The sequence below is a fragment of the Petaurus breviceps genome, unplaced genomic scaffold, assembly GCF_028583685.1.
Source record: "Petaurus breviceps papuanus isolate PSGF00001 unplaced genomic scaffold, PetGlider_PUasm1.0 90865, whole genome shotgun sequence".
NCBI lineage: Eukaryota > Metazoa > Chordata > Mammalia > Diprotodontia > Petauridae > Petaurus > Petaurus breviceps.
In genome coordinates, this window is record NW_027187367.1 from 3,369,748 (window position 1) to 3,381,939 (window position 12,192).

Here is a 12,192-nt window from a genome sequence, read left to right on the forward strand (position 1 = left end):
TGTATATATGTAAATAAAGAAATACATGCATATATTTCCATAACACCCTTGCAGGGAGGGGGAAGAAGTGTTAACATTATATGTTTCAAGGATGATGAAACTGCGACACAGCCCTTGGAAAGGGGTCTCATAATTCCTAGCCCAGGGATTTTCCCACCTTCTGGAGCATTCTAGGCAGACATCTCCCAAGCGGATTTTGGCCACTTGATTGGATGCATGTTGGAGGTTGGATTCATAATTCATCAAGTGTAAACTCCTCTACTGGAAGGGGAGCAGATGAGCCCAAAGATCTCTTCCGAGGACATAGGGAACTTCCACTAATTATACTCCCCCCATTCATGACAGAATATGGCAAAAATACTAAAAAGTGGCTAAAGTTACCTGTTACCTCTGCCCCTTGTGGGTAGTAGAAAAATGAGTTAATAATGGCTAGCATTCATAAATATTATCTCATTTTATCCCCACAACAACCTTGGGAAGTAGGCATTATTATTATCTTCATTTTACAGATGAGGAAACTGAGGCAGGCAGAGGTTAAGGGACTCATCCAGGGTTTCACACAGCTAGTAAGTATACAAGGCAGGATGTGAACTCACATCTTCCTGACTCCAGGTCCAATGCTGTACCCCCTGTGCCACCTAGCTGCCTTTAAGCAAACTCTACAATCAGATTCTTAAGGCTAAGATCAGTTCAAGGCTATAAGGAGTCTAATAGCCTCTGAAGCTAACCAGGCCAGTTTCCCTGTGTGCTAAACCATTGTTTGGGAGACCATATGGGAGGGAGCTTTACATACACCTGGTTAGGGGCAGCTAGGTGATACAGTGAATAGAGCACTGGCCCTGGAGTCAGGAGGACCTGAGTTCAAATTCGGCCTCAGACACTTAACACTTACTAGCTTTGTGACCTTGGGCAAGTCACTTAACCCCAACTGCCCTGCCTTTCTCCGTCTTTAATAGAATGGCTCCCCACTCTGTGATATTACATAGTGAACCATTCTATTTAAAAGGTCACAAAAAGTCGAACATGACTGAAGCAACTGAACAATAAAAATGAAGCTGTACTTACCCTGAAGTAACCCACAACATTCTAATAAGAGAGGTGTTCTTAACCTGGGGTCTGTGAATTTGTGTGTTGGTGTTGTTGTTTTTAATATGTTGATAGCTATAATATATAATTAGTTTCCTTTATAATCATCTGTATTTCATTTTATTCATTTAAAAACACTATTCTGAGAAGGGTTTCATCAGACTGCCAAAGAGGTCCAGGACACAAAAAATCTCAAGAATCCCTATAGTAGGGGGAGACAAAACATACAGAGAGTGTTAGCCAGGGAAGGGAATTTGGGTGTTTGTTGTTAGTGCCTCCAAATTCATGAGCTGGGACAGGGGAACCAAATGTTAAAAAGGCCTCACCAGAGCAATTGGGAGCTCATTCCAGGTTTATAGAATTACATTCACTCAAAGTGCCTTGAATGTAGGGGAGAATTTAGTGGGAAAGTTAGTAAGATCAGTTTTGGACATGTTGAGTTTAAGACATCTACTGAACATTCAGTTTGAGATGTCTGAAAGGCAGTTGGAGATGTGAGACTGGAGGTCAACAGAGAGCTTAGGGAAAGATAGGTATATTTGAGAATCATCAGCATAGAGATGATGATTAAATCCATGGGAGCTAATGGGATCACCAAGTGAAATAATTTAGAGGAAGAAGAAGAGGGCCCAATACTGAGCCTTGTGGGCCACCATGGACATAACCTGGGTAAGGATCCAGCAAAGGAGATTGAGGAGAAGTCAGATATATAAAAGAACCAAGAGATGATGCTGTCCTGAAAACCTAGAGAGAAGAGAATGTCAAGAGAGTAATCAAAAGTGTCAAAGGCTATGGAGAGGTCAAGAAGAATGAGGATTGAGAAAAGGTCACTGGGTCTGGCAACTTTGGTAACTTGGTAACCTTGGAGAGAACAGTTTCAGTTGAATGATGAGGTCAGAAGCTGGATTGGTAATGGGTTGAGGAGTGAAAGGAGATAAAATGAAAGCATCTATTGTAAAAGGACTTTTCAAACAGTTTAGCTACAAAGGGGAGGAGATATTAGGATGATAGTGGGGATAGAAAAATCAAGTGAGAGTGTTTTGAGGATGGATATATCTGTCCACAGTAGGGAATGTGCCAGTAGACAAGGAAAAACTGAAGATAAGTGAGGGTGGTGATGACAGAAGGGCCAATCTGCTGGAGGAGACAGGATGTAATGGGATCACTTGTGCAGGCACATAGAGGTTTGCCATGATAAGGAGTAGGGCCACCTTTTCATGTGAACCGAGGTGAAGGAGGAGATAGTGGCAGAAGTCATCTGTGTGATATGGAATGGGGAGGGAGCTCTTGGCAAATGGCCTCAATATTCAAAAGATGGTATTGGGCAGGAAAAAAAGAGAGGTCAAACGATCAAAGATTTGGAACAGTTGTCTCCACGGTCTTTTTGATAGTGTGTTCTGCATCCCCAGGTATGTGCTGGTTCTCCCTCACCTTCTGCTGCAGTCAGGGACTACATATCAGCAGCATAGCTGGTTCTGGTGTCCCTTGGCAGCAGAGATCCCGTCAATTTTCCCCTACTCAGATGTCTGACACCCCACCCCCACCACTGTCTGGGAAGTGAGAATTCCCAGGGCTTGTTTCAGCACATATAGCAGGTGTTTGCACTTCACTCAGGCTGAACCTCTTCCTGAGGTTTTTCTGTGTGTCTTCTCCAGTTGTCCCAGGAGGTCCACTGCTCTGCCCCAACTCTTGTTTATTTTTGCTACACTACATTCACCCTGAAATGCTATTTTACTTTGTTTGTGGAGGAAGTTTGAAGAGCTTGGAATTTTTCTGATCTACTCTGCCATTTTCCCAGAATCCTCTCTTTACCTCTAGGATTAAGTCTCATTTTATATTTATCCTTTAAAAATTTTTATCTTATGTACATAATTATTATTAGGGCAGCTAGGTGGCACAGTGGATAGAGGATAGCAGCAGTGGGGCAGGGATGCTACTGGCTATAGGCACTTATAGGAGAGTAGAGTTCTTAGTTTGGGTTCCAGGTCAGAGGGGAGAATGGAAGGTTATAACACTGGAGGGTCTTTAAGGAGCAAGGGCATTTCCAGCAGAGTGTGCTGGGGCGACCTGGCTGTGGCTTGGAGTGCCCAAATATGGTTAGGTTATAACTGTGGTGCAGATAAGAGATTAGGACTTTGCACACCTCAACAAGTCACCAGAGGGAAAAGGGAGGGGGGGAGTGTTGAGGACACAAACTCTATGGCTATTGTGGGGAGGGCTGGACAGATTCATCTTTCCACCCTATTACTGGGTGATCACACACACTCCTTACCCAGGACCAGGGACCCCTTGTGATAAGGCTATGGTCATCCAGAGGTTCTAGTCCTCACTTTGGAATCATTGTTCATTTGGAAATCTTCCTATAGTTCGCTTCCTATTCTCCTTTTTTAGGGAATAGCTAAAGCTCCTGCCTCTTTCCATGGAACCTTCCCAGACTGCTCCTCAGTAATCCCTCCTTCCTATTAACTCTTATTTGATTTACTCCATGATTGGCCTTTGTTTTCTTCTGTTTTACATTTTATACTGCTCTCTTTTAGTAGCAACTAGGTGTAGTAGAAAGAATGCTGATCTTGCAGTAGACATATCTGTATTCAAAATTTGGTTCAAATTTGCCGAGCCAGTCACTTGTCACCTCTCTCTGGACTCAACTTCTTCTGAAAAGGGTATGATAATACCAATACTTCCTATTCCTTGGGGTTGTTTAGAATCAGATTATAAACATAAAATTGTTCGGTTTTCTTTTAAAGAGCTAGTTCCATGTGTGTATTCTATCTTCTTAGCTAGACCATGAATTCTCTGAGAGGATGTTATCTTTGCAAGACACTGCGTCCTGTAACACTGTGCCTAGAACAGTACCAAATACAATGTCCAGAAGATGATGTATTCTTAACAGATGATTGTTGATTATCTGATGTATGACAATAGTTCAAGTTGTTTTCCTCACTAGAAATAAGTCCCCTAGAAAGAAATAAGACTTTGAAAACAGTTCAACAAAAGAATAAGAAGTGAATTTACTCACTAGTAAAAACTTTAGACTCTAGGCATCATTTTACTAATTAATATATGAATTTATCTTGCTCCATCTTTAGAGATTCCAAATGACTCAGAACCAGTAGAAATTTCTTCTTACCCTGCAGGCAGGGAAGCAGGTGGTGTAGAGTCTCTTGATCATTTGTTTTAATAGCTTATCCCTGGCAAATCTGACATCAGCTCTTCCTCAGCTTAAGTCTTGGGAGTTTGAAAACCCAACTTTCATTCCCCACTCTGACACTTCCTTGATGGATAACCCCGGGTAATTTGCTTCACCAATATGAACTTCAATTTCTTCATCTGTAAAATGGGTATATTACTTGCACTTACAATGATAGATAAATGTGAGTCATTATTACCATTTTTATTAATTCTCCTCTCACCCCATGAAGGTTACATCCCTGGAATCACTGAAAAAGGTTTAAACCAGCTAGACTAGGGGTTTTATATTTTAAAGGTGATACCATCTAGCTGCAGAAGTCTAGAAGAATAAAACTAAATATGTTAAAGTCAGTGGAGTTGAGGAAGATGAACAGATTTGTTGCTTTTTTTCTTGATCTTGACTGACTTCTTGATTGATTGGTTTGATTGAATTAAAATCTTGACTGATTTCTTCCTGATCTGTCTCTTCATTATCTAGTAGCCAATTCAAATGCACTTAAATTTTTACACATAGAAGGCAAAATCCAAAATCTAAGGAGAAATCTGTGTGTTCTTCCATTTGTCATTGTCCATGTGGTGGCTCTACCTGCCATTCAAGAGGAAATGGAATGTCACAGGGGAATAGCCAGCAGGCCAATCTGCCCATAAAGAAGAGTAAATGAAGGAAAGTAATATGAAAGATGATAGGAAAGGGGGCCATATCACCAAAGGCTGAGAAAGAGGGACTGGTGAAAGAAATTGTTCAGTCATTTTAGTCATGTTCAACTTTTTAAAACCCCATTTGGGTTTTTTTTTGCAGATATAATGGAGTGTTCATTTCCTTCTCCAGTTCATTTTACAGATGAGGAAACTGAGGCAAGTAGGGTTAAGTGACTTGCCCATGATCACACAGTTAGTGTCTGAGGCCAGATTTGAACTCATAAAGATGAGTCTCCCTGACTCCAGGCTTAGCACTCTGTCCACTGTGCCTTCCATGGTGAAAGAAGAGGAGATATTAAATAGACAATTGTTTCAGTAAGTCTCTTACTAGGGGCCGGCTAGGTGGTGCAGTGGTTTTTGCTGGCCCAAGAGTTGGGAGGACCTGAGTTTGGTTCTGGCCTCAGACACTTAACACCCACGCAAAAATACTAGACCACATAACCTTGAGCAAGTTACTTAACCCCAATTGCCCTCCAAAAGGCAAAAAAAAAAAAAAGTCTTTTCCTAGATTTTTTGTTAGAAGAGACTTCAAGAGCTCATCTGATACAGCCTGCTTGCTTTTGGTTAGGTAATGTATCCCCATTTTATTTTGTTAAGGTAAATTCTGACTAGCAGTATTATTAAACCATTAGGAAACAAGAACCTACAATGACCAATTTTTATGAAAGGAAGCAGTGTGATGTAGTGGAAACATCCTGGATTTAAAATCCCAGGACCTATGTTCAAGTCTATATGGAACATTGGACAAGTCACTTCTCTTTATGGCCTTATTCTCCTCATTTGTAGAATAAGGGGGATGAATAGTTGACCTCTGTGAAAAATTATTTCTAGACTCAGAACTTCACCCCCCCACCCCAGTCTTCTGATTCCAAGTTCTTCAGAAGGACATTAATGATCATGAGACTGCATTGAATCTCCTTATCCTGGCCAACAGAAACCTGAATTGATCTGATTCTACCAAGGCTTGGATGGAGACATATTCCCAAGAGTGGGGCTGGTATTTCCTCTGTCTGGATGGTGGGTGGTTATCAGCCCCTGTTGACCAAGATGGATTGATCTAAGTCACGTACTCAAGACCTTAATATAACCCATCTCCCAGTATTTTGATCAATCAGAGTTGGCTGGCATCCCTTGGAGACACCTACTCTTTGAAAGGCATATAACTCTGTACCCCCAAATCCCAAATGAGCCAACTCTGTTGGTCCCCATAAGGGGGAATTTTGTACTGAACTTCCATGCAATGTATGTCAAGGCAGCTTGAGAGAAGTAAAAACGTGGACCCAACCTACTCGTTTACCTCTTTCTTAGAACAAATTCTAGTTCACAATTAAAATTGGGGTTTGATACCTGTTGGGTCATACTAAACAGTATGAAAGCGTGGAAAGAGTACTTAGAAGAGCTGTGTTCAAATCTCACTTCTCTCCTTTAAGAGCAGGGACTGGGTTTTTGGGTTTTTTTGCCTTTATATATCCCCAGTGCTTAGCACAGCACCGGCATAGTAGGGACTTAATAAATGCTTACTGACTTGATTTAACCTCACCTGTAAAATGAGGGAGCTGAAGCAGCCTTTGAAGTCCTTTTCAGTTCTACATCAATGATCATTTGCGCTATAAATCCCAAGAGACTCTGTGATGCATATTCATACATTGCATGACTACAAATATATGATGTCTTCAGTATTGTATAATATGCCAAAGTAAATGCAAACTTACCTCAAATGCTACATGGCACTCCTGTTTGGGTTCTTAAAAGATCAACAAAAAAGTTGATGGAATACAAGTGTGTACATGTATGTGTGCATGTACATCCTGTGTCAGGAAAATCACACATATAATTACAGAAGCCCTCTTGAAAAGTATTAATCATAAAAACTGTATTTTGAAGTCAATATAGCTAAATAAATAATGTCGTTTGCTTTGACATCAAATACCTGAAAGACTGCTGAAGCAAAATAGGGGGAAATATAGGATAGCTGGGCTCATATTTTCAGGGATGAGTCAGATCAATAACCCTAAGAAAAATATATGATCATGCTTGCTCTGCCTTTAGCTTATGGCACTTGCTGACTTCAGTGGGCTTTATTAGATGGAGAAAATGCACAGAAAATGGTATCCGGACAACAGAAAAGAGAGGGAAGAACAAAGAGGAAGAAGACAAAGAGAGGCACACTCTCAAAATTTATAAATGGTTTCTAGATTTGCTTTTAAATTATCTTCAGTCTAAAGCCTTCTGAGAATAACGTGTTGAAGCCAGGGCTGTGCTTAACAACAAGCTGGAAGTGGGGGGATGTATATGATACACTTTTAAGTTTAATCTTCAATATTAACATTTTCTCTCTCACTTTAGGTTTAAACAATCAAAAAGAAATAAACCAAGTCCTGATTTGTAGCATTTGATGATTTCTAAAGTATAAGTGCTCACACTGAAAATTTAGCATATTTCAGGTTAAAGGCAACAATTGAAATAAAAGATGACCTAATGATGGTCCATGGTGGAGAACTTAGATTTAGGAAATCTTTGTAGAACTTACCAATCCTAAAAAAAAAAAAAAACCCTCTGAGTTGTCTCTTGCTTACAAATGGTCCAAGAGAAAATGCCTGTTCAATGACCAAGAAGGAAGGAAGAGAGGAAGGGAGGGAGGGCGAAAGAAAGGGAGGAAGGGAAGGGAGGAAGGAAAGAAGGAAAAGGAGGGTGGGAAGAAAAGGAAGAGAGGGAAGGAGGGAAAAAGGAAGGAAAGGGAATAGTGGTGGTGCCATTATGGTCTAGTACTTTGGAGTATTCCTCTCTTTATACAATTTTGTATTTTTACCTTCATGGAGAGGCAGTGTGTTACAGTGCAAGAATCACTGGACATGGAGGTCATCACAAGACTGCTTCAGCCCCATCTGTAGCACTAATTGCTGTGTAATCCTTAGATAAGTCATTTCATCTTTCTGGGTCTCACTTTTTCCATCAGTAAACTAGGAATAATATGCCTGCCCTATCTATCTCAAATGTAATAATGTGTAATGTGTAATAACGTAAGTTATTACATACTCCTTCGGTCTAACTTAAGTCTAACTTACATTTCCTTCATCATTAGAAGTGAACCACAGAGGTAAAACTAGACATTTTTACTACCACCATCTTCCCCACCCAAATCCAGGAGTGCAAACTTCAATAAACTGTGTACTTCTCCCATCTCTTCTCTGCCAAACCTCAAGATGAACTCTCCATTGAGGTCTTAACCATTGTCCATAGGACATTTTCCCATTATATAACTCTCCCAATTCTAAGACCCCATTTCTCTGCCTTTGGCATGGCTCCTTAACATTGGGGTAACTCTGGCTCCACTCCCATCACACCCTATACCTCCAGGTATATTCCCTTTGACCTGCTTCACAATTCCAACCCATTTCCCTACAGACCCAACATCTTACCCTGCAGTGCTGAGTGGCATATTCTATGAGGATTTCTGCATGATCTTTATGCTGTGGGGACCCTCAATCTATTACACAGAGCTCCTGAGGGATCTCTCTGCACAATAAGATTTCTCCCCATATTGAACACAAAGGTGCCATTCTCCTGGTCCGTCTCCCTTAATCGAAAGCTGAACTTCAGAAATGGCCACTTGTAGAAGGAACACAACAATACTGACGTGGAAAATTAGCACTGCTTCTCATGGTGATGATGCAGTCATGGCGAAAGATGTGTCCATACTGGAGACCCACAGATTTGGTCAGATAGTCTAACCAGGAAGGACAAAACAAGTCTTTCCCAAAGTTTTCCATCACCATAGATGCCATATTGGTTTTGGTTCCCTCTTATTCTCAGGATGCTTCCTCACAAAATCTCCTTCAACACCTATGTCAATGCAACAAACCATTAATTTGTAAGCTCCTTTGTCCTTTGATTCTTTTTAATCCCCATCCCTTAGTACAGTGCCTGGCACACTGTTGTTCAGCTGTTCCTGACTCTTCGTGACCCCATGAACCATAGCATGTCAGGTGCTTCTGTCCTCCTCTTGAAGTCTATCAAAGCTCATACTCGGGGCAGCTAGGTGATGCAGTGAATGCAGAGCACCGGCCCTGAAGTCAGGAGGACCCGAGTTCAAATGTGACCTCAGACACCTAATACAAAAACTAGCCGTGTGACCTTGGGCAAGTCACCTAACCCCAATTGCCCACCAAAACGCCAAAAAAAAACCCCTCATACTCATGGCTTCCATGACACCAACTATCCACCTCATCCTCTACTGGCCCCTTCTCTTTTTATGTTCAATCTTTCCCAGAATTACTCTTTACCACTGACTCCTGTTTTCTCATTATGTGGTCAAAGTATCTAAGTTTTAGCTTCAGTATTTGTCCTTCCAATGAAGTCAGAGTTAATTTCTTTAAGCATTGACTGATTTAATCTCCTTGCTGTCCAAAGGACTCTCAAAAGTTCTCCAGAACCACAATTCAAAAGCACCAATTCTGTGGCACTCAGCTTTCCTTATAGCTCAACTCTCAGAGCCATATATTGCTACTGAAAAAAACATAGCTTTAACTTGTTTAGACCTTCGTCAGCAAGGTGACATCTCTGCTTTTTAGTATGTTGTCCGGATTTTCCATAGCTTTCCTTCCAAAGAGCAAGTGTCTTTTAATTTCACGACTGCAGTTGCCATCTGCAATGATCTTGAGCCCAAGAATATAAAGTGACACTGCTTCCATTTCTTTCCCCTCTATTTGCCAGGAAGCAATGGAACCAGATGCCATGAGCTTGGTTTTTTTAACGTTAAGCTCCAAGCCAATTTTTATATTCTCCTCCTTCAACCTCATCAAGAGGCTTAATTCTTCAATTTTTGCTACCAAAGTGCTATCATCTACCTATCTGAGGTTGTTGGTATTTCCCCAGCAACCTTAATTCTGACCTTTGATTCAATTCAGCCTGGCATTTTACATGCCGTGTTCTGCATATAAGTTAAATAAATAAGATGACAAGATACAGTCTTGTCATACTCCTTTCCCAATATTTAACCAATCAGATGTTCCATGTTCAGTTCTAACTGTTGCTTCTTAACCTGTGTAAAAGTTCCTCAAGAAACAAGATGATCTGATACTCCCATTTCTTTGAGGACTTGCTACCTTTTGTTGTGACCCACACAGGCTTCAGTATAGTCAATAAAGCAGAAGTGCAAGGTTTTGTTTTTTTTTTTCTGGAACTCCCTTGCTTTCTCCATAACCCAGAAAATGCTGGTGATTTGCCCTGGCACACAGTAGATGCTTTATAATACTGACTAACAAATATTTAATAAATACCCACTATGTGCAAGGCAATGTGCCAAGACGGTGAAACTGGGCAGGGCCTCTTCTGGCTGCTTCTAAATTACTCAATGCTCTTTTTCAGATAAAAGGATCTATAAACCTCCCTCATATTCCCAGTCCTCCCTGCTTAAGGTATTATTCTCCTTTCTCAGCCTCTGAGCCAGCTAAGAATCCATTTTTCTTCAGGTATTTTTCTAGTAGTTTGGCAGTTTCACTTCCCCAGGCTCCATCACTGAAAGAAAGTAAACACCTGGAAGGAGAAAGATAAATGGCATGACTGGAAGCAGAATTCTTTTTTAGAAATATTAACAAATACTGAGGCCTGCTATGTGCAAGACACTGACCTTAGAGCTAATGAGAATACAAAAGATGAAGCAAGACAGTCTATGCCCTCAATCCAATGGGAAGAGGGGAAGGGTCATAAGTTCAGAGATTTAGTGCTTGAAGGGACTTAATGTCCATCAAGTCCTACCTCCTCTTTTTTTTTTTTTTTTTTTTGCTTTTTGGAGGGCAGTTGGGGTTAAGTGACTTGCCCAAAGTCACACGGCTAGTTTTTGTGGTAAGTGTCTGAGGTCGGATTTGAACTCAGGTCCTCCTGACTCCAGGGCCAATGCTCTAGTCACTGCATCACCTAGCCACCCCCCACCTCCTCTTCTTAAAGAAGATGAAACTGAGACCCAGAAAAGTTAAGACTTGCCCAGGATCACACAACTAGTAAGTTTTTGAAGCACTGTTTGAACCTAGGTCTTCCTGACTCCAAGTCCAGTATCTTATCCAACATAAGACATGTATAAAAATAACTGTGACACAAGGCACAAAGTAATAAAGAGATCCAGACAAAAAGCTCTAAGAAATCAAAGAAAGGGAGACAAGCTATAGGGGGAAGCCACGGTCCAAAAAATTTCTGGAGATGGCATGTGAGCTCAAGAAATACATGGTAGCATTCCAGGTATGGGTGAGATAATGTTAGAATGCAAGAGAAGTGATGGCAGGAAGAGATCAGGAAACTGATAGCAGTCTACTTTATCTGGCACGCAAAATACATTAGGGGTAATAACATGAAATTAGTCTAGCCAAAAAATGAGTCGGAGGTAAAAACCAGAGGATCTTGTCAAAGTTAGGCTGGAACCTATGTATTCTTTCTCTAATGTGGAGCCACTGAAGATTTTCTAGCAAGGTAGTAAAACAATCAGATTAGAAATATTATTTTGGTAATTAACAAGGAGTGCCCTGAGTGCCCTAGTCTAATCTTGTGTCTTAGGCAGACTTCATAAAAACCATTCTTCTCCACCCCAACCCCACTTCACCATCAGAACACTACAATACATATAAATCAACTCGATAAATATTTCTCAAGAATCCCCTAAGTACATTATTTAAACTTTTCCTAAAGGAAATTTCTTTAGGAATCCATCACTCTTCTCTTTTTCCAAATCAGGAATTTAGCACTGGACATCAGTTATTCAACTTCTCAGACCTGGAATATGGCTACTGATCTTTTTTTTTCCTTTATTAGCCTGTTACTTTACTAAAGCAGCATATGATCTTGTATTTAGCTGTTTAAATTATCCTCTTCATTTTTTAAAAATCACCTTAGCTTCCTGCTCATAGAAGTTCCTTATCGGTCTCTGAACCCAGTGCAAACTCCTTAATGCAACAAATTAAATAACAAGACTTTACTGTGCTCTTACTACATGCCAGGCACTGTGCTAAACATTGGGAATAAAAAGAAAAGGAAAAAAATACAACAGTCCCTGCCCTGAAAGGCCTTATCTTCTATTGAGGGAGACAACACATACAATTTCCAAAGTGTCAATTCTCCTGCCAAAAATGAAAATTTAGCAATGGTCTTACACAGCACTGCCTACACATACAGTGTATCTCAATACATTTCAGGTGATGATGCAAACTGTGAGACTGAATCTGGCAA